Consider the following 11,511-nt stretch of genomic DNA (forward strand, 5'->3'; position numbering starts at 1 on the left):
ATCTACACAATTGCAAATAAGAATTCCACTGAAGCCAAATTGGCTTATCCAAGCTTGATTTCCTTGCTCTGTAAAGAGGCTGGGGGTGAAGATGGGAGTAGATGAGTTCATACCCATTGAACACCCAATCACCAAGAAGTCAATGGAAGGACAAGTGCAAGACAACTCCATCAAGAGGAGGGCGCAGGAATTCCTCCCTGAATTCCCAAGAATTGACTACTGGTCCAGCCTAGAAGCATCTATCACCAAGTTGCAAGAGACTATGGAGCAACTGAAGGAAGAACAGCAGAATCAGAACTGCATGCTCTGCAAATTGCTGAAGGAACAAGAGAAGCAGGGGCGTGAACTCCAAGAGATGAAGCGCCAAAAGCTCTCCTCTCAAGCTGAGGGAGCATCCACTTCTCAAAATCAAGGTTGTTGAGTTCTAACTCTGTGAAAACCTCTATCATTAGGAGCCTATTTTTGCGTTTTCTTTGTTTTCTATTTTTATTTTTTTTTAGTCTCATCTTATATCTATATTTAAGTCTTGTTCTTAGTTCATAATTAATAAAATTTATTCCTTAAAGTTATGAATGTCCTATGAATCCATCACCTCTCTTAAAATGAAAAATGCTTTAATCACAAAAGAACAAGAAGTACAGGATTTCGAAATTTATCTCTGAAACTAGTTGAATTAGCTTGATGTGACAATACTTTTTGTTTTCTGAATGAATGCTTGAACAGTGCATATGTCTCTTGAATTTGTTGTTTTAATAATGTTAAAATTGTTGGCTCTTGAAAGAATGATGGAAAAGGAGAACTGTTATTGAGGATCTGAAAAATCATCAAAATGATTCTTGAAGCAAGAAAAGCAGTGAATACAAAAAAAAAATTTCGAAAAAAAAAAGAGAGAAAAGGAAAAAAATAAAGTTGTGAACCAAAACAAAAAGAGTGTGCTTAAGAACCCTGGACACCTCTAATTGGGGACTTTAGCAAAGCTGAGTCACAATCTAAAAAGGTTCACCCAATTATGTGTCTGTGGCATGTATGTATCCGGTGGTAATACTGGAAGACAGAGTGCTTTGGGCCACAGCCAAGACTCATACACTAGCTATGTTCAAGAATCAATATACTTAACTAGGAGAATCAATAACAATATCTGAGTTCTGAGTTCTTATAGATGCCAATCATTCTGAACTTCAAAGGATAGAGTGAGATGCCAAAACTGTTCGGAGGCAAAAATCTACTAGTCCCGCTCATCTAATTGGAGCTATGTTTCTTTGATATTTTGGAATCTATAGTATATTCTCTTCTTTTTATCCTATTTTGATTTTCAGTTGCTTGGGGACAAGCAACAATTTAAGTTTGGTGTTGTGATGAGCGGATAATTTGTATGCTTTTTGGCATTGTTTTTAGTATGTTTTTAGTATCTTTTAGTTAGTTTTTAGTATATTTTTATTAGTTTTTAATTAAAATTCACTTTTCTGGACTTTACTATGAGTTTGTGTGTTTTTCTGTGATTTCAGGTATTTTTTGGCTGAAATTGAGGGTCCTGAGCAAAAATCTGATCCAGAGACTGAAAAGGACTGCAGATGCTGTTGGATTCTGACCTCCCTGCACTCGAAGTGGATTTTCTGGAGCTACAGAAGTCCAATTGGCGCGCTCTCAACGGCATTAGAAAGTAGATATCCTGGGCTTTCCAGCAATATATAATAGTCCATACTTTGCTCAAGATTTGATGGCCCAAATCGGCGCTCAAAGTCACCTACAGAAATTCCAGCGTTAAACGCCGGAACTGGCATAAAACTTGGAGTTAAACGCCCAAACTGGCATGAAAGCTGGCGTTTAACTCCAGAAAAGGTCTCTACACGAAAATGCTTCATTGCTCAGCCCAAGCACACACCAAGTGGGCCCGGAAGTGGATTTTTCTGTCATTTACTCATTTCTGTAAACCTTAGGATTACTAGTTTACTATTAATAGGATCTTTTGACATTGTATCCATACCTGATGACCTCATAACATTTTTACACGTTTCTTTCCACAGCATGAGTCTCTAAACCCCATGGTTGGGGGTGAGGAGCTCTGCTGTGTCTTGATGGATTAATGCAATTACTACTGTTTCTTATTCAATCATGCTTGCTTCCATTCTAAGATAATACTTGTTCTTAATCCGGATGAATGTGATGATCAGTGACAATCATCATCATTCTCAACCATGAACGTGTGACTGACAACCACCTCCGTTCTACCTTAGATTAAGTAGTTATCTCTTGGATTCTTTAATCAGAATCTTCGTGGTATAAGCTAGAACTGATGGCGGCATTCAAGAGAATCCGGAAGGTCTAAACCTTGTCTGTGGTATTCTGAGTAGGATTCAATGACTGGATGACTGTGACGTGCTTCAATCTCCTGAAGGCGGGGCGTTAGTGACAGACGCAAAAGAATCACTGGATTCTATTCCGGCCTGATTGAGAACCGACAGATGAATTCCGCTATGCTGTGACAGAGCATATGCAATCGCTTTCACTGAGAGGATGGGAGGTAGCCACTGACAACGGTGAAACCCTACACACAGCTTGCCATGGAAGGAGACTTGCGTGTTTGAAGAAGAAGACAGTAGGAAAGCAGAGATTCAGAAGATGGAGCATCTCCAAACCTCAACCTATTCTCCATTACTGCAAAACAAGTAACCATTTCATGTTCTTTTGCTTTTTACAATCAATCCTGATAAATTCTGATATCCTGACTAAGATTTACAAGATAACCATAGCTTGCTTCAAGCCGACAATCTCCGTGGGATCGACCCTTGCTCACGCAAGGTATTACTTGGACGACCCAGTGCACTTGCTGGTTAGTTGTGCGGAGTTGCAAAAGTGTGATTGCAATTTCGTGCACCAGTGTTGCCGTGTTTGACCTACTAGAGTTGGAGATGCTACTGATCCTTGATCACCGGAGGGTGATGGTACCTGCAAGAGACTCCGATACTTAAGTTAACATGTGCTTTAGACAGGATTTTGTGTAAAATCAGAGTATGAGTTATACCTGGGTGCTCCAGTATATTTATAGTAGTGTGGAGTGACTTTTCTTGAGATAAATTAGTTATCTTATCTTATCTTTGAGTGAAGTCATCTTATCTTTTAGGTCTAGCTACCCTCAGGGTGGGCTGCGTCCTTTCGTTTAGGCCTACTTAGGCCTCTACGGCGATTTGGCCGAGCTCTTTAAGAAGAGGTTGGTGGCGATCCTCCTTAAGAGGTCGGACGCTCCTTCTTTGATCATCCCGGACCGTATAGCTTGACCCAGGGTATGAACACTACCCTTTACGGTTTCCCCCAATCTAACCTTAATGCAACATCAGCACCTCAATTTAATATTTTCTAAATCCGTCTTTCAAAACCAATCATTATAAATCTCAATCTAAATCCAAGGTTACCATGTCCAAATATCATAGTACTCATCCCTCAAACACGAAGACTTGCACTCACTCATCATCTAATTCCAATTACGCATCAACGATTATTTCCACATCCATTTAAAAACCAATCAAAGCTCATAGCCACAATTTATCTCTCTTATCCAGAATCATTATCTGCATTGGTTCACTAACCTTTCAAGTACTCAAAGCATAAAGCATTTCTATTTATACCTTACTATTCCTTATTACAACCATACTATGTTAATGCTCCTGCGAGCTTCCGTTGCGTCACTCTGATTTTCATCCACTAAGTATCCAATTGTAGCTTAGGTTCCTAGCGCATCTCTTTGTTTAAATCAAATCTCCTCAAAATCCTCAATCTTCATGAACACATTACCTAGGACCTCAATCAACAAATCACAAAAATCTCCCACTCAACTTATTCTTCCTTAAGTGTAGTGCCATAACCTTACATATTAAGCAATCGATGAATCCCACTCATCATAACTACAATCACATGCCAACCAATGTCAAACTCAGCCAAGTTTAAGCCTAATTCATACTCTACCTACCTCAACACTTAAAAATCTACCATTTACCCAATGTTATCCCAGTTCACATTCTAATCATTCAAAACCTGTAACATCAGTTTTCTAATAATTATTCATCTGTCAATTTCTACATAATTGTACAAATTCACAAACTATATGAATTCCATATACAAGCCTTCTCTACTCTAATTCATCAGGGTCCCACCAATACAAGCCTAATTAAACAAATCATCAAATCAACTTTTTGCCTCCAATCATTTCACTCAACAACCCAAAATTAACACACTAACCTTACCTATACCACAGCCAAGATTCCTATCTTGGCATTTTCTCATCGGTTTGTTCTTGGGAACTCCTCCTCGAGTACCTCGCTCATGCCCATGAGATGCCATTCGGGTCCTGTCCATACCAAACAAGAGATATAAAGGTGATCAGTCTCAATATCTCAAGTTAAGTACTTCAAATTACCAAAGGCACACTCATGAACTTCATGCTAGACGTATCAGTTAGATACCCTAACTAGCACAGGCACAGACTCAAAGTATACATTAAAGCATAAGCAGTCCCTCCCTCAGGCTCACGAGGACGAATTGCTCTGATACCATAATGTAACCCTAATATACAAATCCTTATGCTCAAGTCATACGTCAATGATATTATGGTGGTGCGACTCAAGGTTGAATAATAGTAAGTATATATGTGTGTGTGTGTGTGTGTGTGTGTGTGTGTGTGTGTGTGTTTAAATGAAAGAATTAGTAAGCGAAAAGCCTGAAAACTAATAAATTAAAATCGTGAACGAACAACACTCTTGTATAGATAACCGACGTAAGGTAAAGTGCACTTCGGAAAGCAATGAGAATAAGATAAGTACAAGATGTATATAACAAAAGTTACTAGCCACTAGTCGTGACATGCGAAAGTTTAGGCCGACTAGGGTACAGAATTTAAAACTAGTTTGACAACAGTATTTCTTATCTCTCCCAAAAATACATCAAAGCCTCTATAGGTAAGCTTTAAAAGAATACATAGATACATCATAATTGGTTTTACAAAATAAGGGGAGAGATCTGCACAAAACAGAATCAGATAAACTCTGTCGTCATTCATATAAATCCAGCTCACTGCTGAACGCCAGGACTTGCATCTGAAAAATAGAAAATATACACGGAATGAGAACCCCCGACCCATGGGTTCCCAGTATGGTAAAAGTGTCAAATAAATACAATTCACTATAATATAAATTTTCTAAGCATCTTAAACTTCTTTTCTTACCATATCCAACCTAAGTTCTCACTAATCTATAACTTGGTCACTATCATATGGGATTCTATTCTAACCCAATTCCCTTCATACTTTCACTACCTTCCAACCGAATAAAATAAGAGCCGAATCCTCACTATTTCTCTGCTTTCACAATCATCCAAAACACCAATAAAGTCACACAGACAAACAAAACAGACAAAGTCAAGCAGATACATAAAGCATATATAACAAGTAGGTAGTTAGCAGTTAACATGAATAAAAAATTAAGCAAGTCAAGGCAATGCACACTCAAACAAAGCAACCAAATTTGCATGATGCATGCCTTTCCTACTGGCTGTGAGCTCATGTGTCGATTGTTTGCCAGGACCCGACACACCTGGTAGCTAACTCGTGTAGCATCTCTCAGCTGCGCATCTCCAAGAGGCATAAAATTGGGGGATTAGTGCCCTACCACCTTTTCCTGGAGGCATACACCAGGGAAAAATAAATTGGAGGATTAGTGCCCTACCACCTTCCCCTAATGAGGCCATGCCTACCATTCAGCGGATTAGGGCCCTACCACCTTGCAGACAGAGAGAGAAAGAATGTGAGGGGAATACGTCAGGGGATTAGTGCCCTACCACCTTCCTCACATCCCACCAAAACACAATCATAAGGAATACGGGAGAATGAATCGGTGGATTAGCACCTACCACTTTCCCCACATGCAACACATCCATACCATCGTCATGTTCATTCATTCTCAGTTCATTAATCATACATCATCACCAATTCTACACCTTCCCAACACCAATTTATCCTACCAAACCTTTCTTCACTTTCAAGTAACCTCTATTTCCTAACTTCATCTCATTACTAGACCTATTACTAAGATTTAGGGTTAAAATGGTGAAAATAGAAGTTTAGAGGTTTAAAATTAAGCTTTAAAACACAAAATTCATGTTTGCTGAAACAGGAGCCACGCGTATGCGTAGGCGTGCGTTTTTCCATTCTCGCATAGGCAAGCACCATGCTCGCATATGCAAAGGTCTCTTTTTGCCCATGATGCGTACACATACTCATGTCCGCGTATGCATACATGCAAGATAGAGATGACCCTTCGCGTATGGAGGGGTATACGTGCGCATGCAGTGCAGAACAGTCAAAAGTGGTTAAGTCTGCAGAATTTCAGCTTTATATACCGAACTTCTGACGTGCATAACTGATGAGCGGATAATTTGTACACTTTTTGTCATTGTTTTTAGTATGTTTTTGGTATGATCTAGTTAGTTTTTAGTATATTTTTATTAGTTTTTAGTTAAAATTCACTTTTCTGGACTTTACTATGAGTTTGTGTGTTTTTCTGTGATTTCAGGTATTTTCTGGCTGAAATTGAGGGACCTGAGCAAAAATCTGATTCAGAGACCAAAAAGGACTGCAGATGCTGTTGGATTCTGACCTCCCTGCACTCGAAGTGGATTTTCTGGAGCTACAGAAGCCCAATTGGCGCGCTCTCAACGGCGTTGGAAAGTAGACATCCTGGGCTTTCCAGCAATATATGATAGTCCATACTTTGCCCAAGATTTGATGGCCCAAACCGGCGTTCAAAGTCACCTCAAGAAATCCCAGCGTTAAACGCTGGAACTGGCACCCAAATGGGAGTTAAACGCCCAAACTGGCACCAAAGCTGGCGTTTAACTCCAAGAAGAGTCTCTACACGAAAAATGCTTCATTGCTCAGCCCAAGCACACACCAAGTGGGCCCGGAAGTGGATTTTTATGTCATTTACTCATTTCTGTACACCTTAGGCTACTAGTTTTCTATAAGTAGGACCTTTTACTATTGTATTAGGAGAATCGGATCTTTGGAACCTTTTTCTTGAGATCTTTCGATCACTTTGGGAGGCTGGCCATTCGGCCATGCCTAGACCTTGTTCTTATGTATTTTCAACGGTGGAGCCTCTACACACCATAGATTAAGGTGTGGAGCTCTGCTGTACCTCGAGTATTAATGCAATTACTATTGTTCTTCCATTCAATTTCGCTTGTTCTTTGTCCAAGATATCACTTGTTCTTCAACTTGATGAAGGTGATGATTGACGCCCATCACCATTCTCACTCATGAACAAGGTGACTGACAACCATTCTTGTTCTACAAGCATCTGAGGCTTAGTGAATATCTCTTGGATTCCTGATTGCACGATGCATGGTTGATCGCCTGACAACCGAGTGCTCGCCTGACAAACGAGCCAACCATTCCGTGAGATCAGAGTCTTCGTGGTATAGGCAAGAACTGATGGCAGCATTCAAGAGAATCCGGAAGGTCTAACCTTGTCTGTGGTATTCTGAGTAGGATTCAATGACTGAATGACTGTGACGTGCTTCAAACTCCTGAGGGCGGGGCGTTAGTGACAGACGCAAAAGAATCACTGGATTCTATTCCGCCCTGATTGAGAACCGACAGATGAATTCCGCTATGACTGTGACAGGGCATATGCAATCGCTTTCAATGAGAGGATGGGAGGTAGCCACTGACAATGGTGAAACCCTACATGAGCTTGCCATGGAAAGGAGTAAGAAGGATTGGATGAAGACAGTAGGAAAGCAGAGAGACGGAAGGGAAGGCATCTTCATGCGCTTATCTGAAGTTCCTACCAATGAATTACATAAGTATCACTATCTTTATCTTTTATGTTATTTTCGTTCATCACCATATATATTTGAGTTTACCTGACTAAGATTTACAAGATGTCCATAGCTTGCTTCAATGCTAACAATCTCCGTGGGATCGACCCTTACTCACGTAAGGTATTACTTGGACGACCCAGTGCACTTGCTGGTTAGTTGTGCGAAGTTGTGTAATGCCATGGTATTGAGCTACCAAGTTTTTGGAGCCATTACCGGGGATTATGAGAGTTGTGAAAAAGTATTGTTCACAATTTCGCGCACCAAGTTTTTGGCGCCGTTGCCGGGGATTGTTCAAGTTTTGAGCAAGCTTTTGGTAACAATGCCAGGGATTGTTCATGTATGGACAACTGACGGTTCATCTTGTTGCTTAGATTAGGTATTTTTTTTTCGGAATTCTTGAAGATGAATTCTAGAGTTTCATGATGATTTGTTGAAATCTGGCTGGCTGAGAAGCCATGTCTAATTTCATTGGATCGAGGTTTCAACTTATCATCACAAGAGCTTGATGATTTTTATCAATCTTGCTTTTGGAGCAGTGATCTGCTAAGGCTTGGCTGGCCTTTGGCCATGTCTAGTGTTTTGGACCGAAGCTTTCTTTGAAAGCTTGGCTGGCTGTGAAGCCATGTCTAATTCCTGGACCGGAGTCTTAGACTAGCATTGCACTGATTCCTGGGATTCTCATTAAGAATTTTGATACCTTTTTTCACTTAATTTTCGAAAAACACAAAAAAAAATCAAAAAAAATCATAAAAACCAAAAATATTTGATGTTTCTTGCTTAAGTCTAGTGTCTCATCTTAAGTTTGGTGTCTTGCATGCATTGTTATTTGATTCTTGTTGCATTTTGATTATTAAAAAAATCCAAAAATATTTTTAATTTGTGTCTTTTCAAGTCAATAATACAAAGAATTGAAGATTCAGAACATGCTGCAGAGAAATTATACAGAAAAAGCTGAGCATTCAAAAATGCCCAGTGAAGAAGACAGACTGGCGTTTAAACGCCAGCCAGGGCACCTGGTTGGGCGTTTAACGCCCAAAGAGGTAGCATTTTGGGCGTTAAACGCCATAATGTATACCATTCTGGGCGTTTAACGCCAGGATGGTGCTAGGGGGAAGATTTTGTTTTCAAAATCAATTTTTTTTCAAGTTTTCAAAGTTTTTCAAAATCAAATCTTTTTCAAATCATATCTTTTCAATCAAATGTTTTCAAAATCAATTTCTTTCCTTTTTCAAAGATACTTACTAACAATTAATGATTTGATTGAACATTTTTTGCCTTTTCTGTTGAGGAAGGTTTTATGTTTGAATCATATCTTTTCTTGTTAGGCAAGTCATTAATTTTCAAAATCAAATCTTTTAAAAGTGTTTTCAAAACATATCTTTTAAAATTGTTTTCAAATCATATCTTCTCAATCACATCTTTTTTTTAAAACCAATCATATCTTCTTAACCTCATCTTTTTCAAAATAGTTTTCAATCAAATCTTTTTGATTTCTAATTTCAAAATCTTCTTCAAAAATCACTTGATTTCTTTTCCACTTTCAATTTTCGAAAATTGTCAATCAATTTTTAAAATGTTTTCAACATCTTTCTAATTAATTTTCGAAAATCTTCTTCCCTCTTTCCCACATCCTTCTATTTATGGAGTACTACTCCTCCTTAATGCACAATTCGAACCCTATCTCATCAAGTTCGAATTCTTCTACCTTCTTTCTTCTATTTTTCTTTTCCTCTGACACTTCAAGGAATCTCTATACTGTGACATAGAGGATTCCACATTTTCTTTTTCTCTTCTCTTTCATATGAGCAGGAGCAGAGACAAAGGCATTCTTGTTGAAGCTGACCCTAAACCTGAGAGAACCTTGAAGCGAAAGCTAAGAGAAGCCAAGGCACAACTCTCTTTAGAGGACCTGACCGAATTCTTCAAAGGAAAAGAACACATGGCAGCCGAAAACAACAACAATGCCAACAATGCAAGGAAGGTGCTGGGTGACTTCACTGCACCTACTCCTGATTTCTATGGGAGAAGCATCTCTATCCCTGCCATTGGAGCAAACAACTTTGAGCTTAAGCCTCAATTAGTTTCTCTAATGCAACAGAATTGCAAGTTCCATGGACTTCCAATGGAAGATCCTCATCAGTTCTTAGCTGAATTCTTGCAAATCTGTGACACAGTCAAGACTAATGGGGTTGACCCTGAGGTCTATAGACTGATGCTATTCCCTTTTGCTGTAAGAGACAGAGCTAGAATATGGTTGGATTCTCAACCTAAAGAAAGCCTGGACTCTTGGGAAAAGCTAGTCAATGCCTTCTTGGCAAAGTTCTTTCCACCTCAAAGATGGAGTAAGCTTAGAGTGGAAGTCCAAACCTTCAGACAGAAGGATGGAGAATCCCTCTATGAAGCTTGGGAAAGATACAAACAATTAATCAGAAGATGTCCCTCAGACATGCTTTCTGAATGGAGCATCATAGGTATTTTCTATGATGGTCTCTCTGAACTATCCAAGATGTCTTTGGATAGCTCTGCTGGAGGATCTCTTCATCTGAAGAAGACGCCTACAGAGGCTCAGGAACTAATTGAAATGGTTGCAAATAACCAATTCATGTACACTTCTGAAAGGAATCCTGTGAACAATGGGACTAGTCAGAAGAAAGGAGTTCTTGAGATTGACACTCTGAATGCCATACTGGCTCAGAATAAGATATTGACTCAACAAGTCAATTTGATTTCTCAAAGTCTGTCTGGAATGCAAAATGCACCTGGCAGTACTAAGGAAGCTTCATCTGAGGAAGAAGCTTATGATCCTGAGAACCCTTCAATGGAAGAGGTGAATTACCTAGGAGAACCCTATGGAAACACCTATAATTCTTCATGGAGAAATCACCCAAATTTCTCATGGAAGAATCAAGAGAGACCTCAACAAGGTTTCAATAACAATAATGGTGGAAGAAACAGGCTTGGCAATAACAAGCCTTTTCCATCATCTTCTCAGCAACAGACAGAGAGTTCTAAGCAGAATACCTCTGACTTAGCAACAATGGTCTCTGATCTAATCAAAACCACTCAAAGTTTCATGAATGAAACAAGGTCCTCCATTAGGAATTTGGAAGGACAAGTGGGTCAGCTGAGTAAGAAAGTTACTGAACTCCCTCCTAGTACTCTCCCAAGTAATACAGAAGAAAATCCAAAAGGAGAGTGCAAAGCCATAAACATGGCCGAATATGGAGAGGAAAGAGAGGAGGTGGACGCCACTGAGGAAGACCTCAATGGGCGTGCACCAATCTCCTCTGAGTTCCCCAATGAGGAACCATGGGAATCTGAGGCTCAAAATGAGACCATAGAGATTCCATTGGACTTACTTCTGCCCTTCATGAGCTCTGATGAGTATTCTTCCTCTGAAGAGGATGAGTATGTCACTGAAGAGCAAGTTGCTAAATATCTTGGAGCAATCATGAAGCTAAATGACAAGTTATTTGGAAATGAGACTTGGGAAGATGAACCCCCTTTGCTCACCAAAGAACTGGATGACTTGTCTAGGCAGAAACTGCCTCAAAAGAGGCAGGATCCTGGGAAGTTTTCTATACCTTGCACCATAGGCACCATGACCTTCAAGAAGGCCTTGTGTGACTTAGGGTCAAG

At 39.6% G+C, this 11,511-nt stretch overlaps 1 non-coding gene across 1 annotated transcript; it reads right to left on the reverse strand.

The window, feature by feature from the left end:
• Positions 1-10,216: 10,216 nt before the first annotated feature.
• LOC130978161 (small nucleolar RNA R71) lies at positions 10,217-10,324 on the reverse strand. The gene has a single exon (XR_009085819.1). It is a non-coding gene; the product is annotated as a small nucleolar RNA R71 (small nucleolar RNA).
• Between the last annotated feature and the right edge of the window lie 1,187 nt (positions 10,325-11,511).

This window comes from Arachis stenosperma, chromosome 4 (genome assembly GCF_014773155.1).
Source record: "Arachis stenosperma cultivar V10309 chromosome 4, arast.V10309.gnm1.PFL2, whole genome shotgun sequence".
Classification (NCBI taxonomy): Eukaryota; Viridiplantae; Streptophyta; class Magnoliopsida; order Fabales; family Fabaceae; genus Arachis; species Arachis stenosperma.